Consider the following 1,865-nt stretch of genomic DNA (forward strand, 5'->3'; position numbering starts at 1 on the left):
TGTTTTCGATGTTGGAGGTTCTGCCGGTTCTTCTCTGTTGGAGGTTCCTCTCCTCTCTTGTTTGGCATACCTCTCCTATCCTCTCTGTTTTGATGCTACTCATTGTTTTGTATCCAACAAGCTTGAGTTTGCTCAATTCGGAGCTCATTTGCAGAAGTTATGGCAGTTCTGGTTTTATTGTTACCCTCTGTTGTCTTCTCTGCAAAATGAAGGACTCCTAGTGTTGCTGATCTGGGGCATGCGGTAGTACTGCTCTCCGGAGCGGTAGTACCGCAGGCCCTTGCGATAGTACCGCTCTGTGGGAGCGGTAGTACCGTGGCCTCAGGCCAGGCGCGGCTGCTCGAGCGGTAGTAGGGGCGGATGTAATTTTTTACATCCGTGCCCTACGCGGTAGTACCGCGCCGCGAGCGCGGTAGTACCGTGGGCTCTGGCCAGGCTTAGCAGCATGAGCGGAAGTAGGGGCGGATGTAATTTTTTACATCCGCGCGCTATGCGGTAGTACCGCTCTTCATGTGCGGTAGTACCGTGCCGGAGTTTTGCGCAGGTCCTCCCTCAGCGGAAGTAGGTACGGAAGTAATTTTTTACGTCCGTGCTTTCTCTGCGCCTAGTGTTGCCTGCCTTACGGTAGTACCGTAGGGGCGCGTGGTAGTACCGCTACGGCGGTTCTACCGCTCGTTGCCCTGTGCAACAGGCCTTCATCTGACCAGAGCTGCATATGCGGTAGTACCGCAACCTACAGCAGTAGTACCACAGCCAACCGCGGTAGTACCGCAGCTCCCTACGGTAGTACCGCGTTGTGCGGGCTGAGTGAGGGGATAACGGTTGGTTTTTCTCCCCACCTATAAAAGGGGGTCTTCTTCCCCATTGAGACTGATCCTTTGAGCTCGTGTTCTTCCCCCATTGTTGACCTTCTTCGAGCTTGCTATCTCTCAATCCCTCCAATGATTCTTGCTAGTTCTTGAGGGAAAAGAGAGAGGAGATCTAGATCCACGTTTCCACCAATCACTTTCTCCTCTTAGTGAGGGGAACCCCTTGGATCTAGATCTTGGAGTTCTTCGTGTTCTTCTTTCGTTCTTCCTCTCATTTTCCTCCCTAGCATTAGTTGCTTTGGTGGGATTTGGGAGAGAAGGACTTGGGCACTCCGTGTGCCCTTGCCATTGCATTTGGTGCATCGGTTTGAGTTCTCCACGCGATACGTGGAAGTTACAAGTTGAGAAGCTTATTACTCTTGGGTGCTTGGTGCCCTTGAGCTTGTTCCTCTTGGGTGCTTGGGCGCCCTAGACGGTTGGTGGTGTTCGGAGCTCAATCATTGTGGTGTAAATCTCCGAGCAAGCGTCGGGGTCTCCAATTAGGTTGTGGAGATCGCCCCGAGCAATTTGACGGGTACCGGTGACCGCCCCCAAGGGTTGCCAAAGTGTACGGGTTCGGTGACCGCCCCCAAGGGTCACCATTTGTACGGGTTCGGTGACCGCCCTCAAGGCTCCCTTAGTGGAATCATGGCATCTTGCATTGTGCGAGGGCGTGAGGAGATTATGGTGGCCCTAGTGGATTCTTGGGGAGCATTGTGCCTCCACACCGCTCCAAATGGAGATTAGCATCCGCAAGGGTGTGAACTTCGGGATACATTGTCGTCTCTGCGTGCCTCGGTTATCTCTTACCCGAGCCCTTTACTTATGCATTTTACTTTGTGATAGCCATATTGTTCTTTGTCATATATCTTGCTATCACATAGTCGCTTACCTTGCTTAGCATAAGTTGTTGGTGCACATAGGTGAGCCTAGTTGTTGTAGGTTTTGTGCTTGTCAAATTAACCGATTAAACTTATTCCGCATTTGTTCAAGCCTAAACCGTAATTATTTTAAAAC

This window comes from Triticum dicoccoides, chromosome 3B, assembly GCF_002162155.2.
Source record: "Triticum dicoccoides isolate Atlit2015 ecotype Zavitan chromosome 3B, WEW_v2.0, whole genome shotgun sequence".
NCBI classification, from domain to species: Eukaryota; Viridiplantae; Streptophyta; class Magnoliopsida; order Poales; family Poaceae; genus Triticum; species Triticum dicoccoides.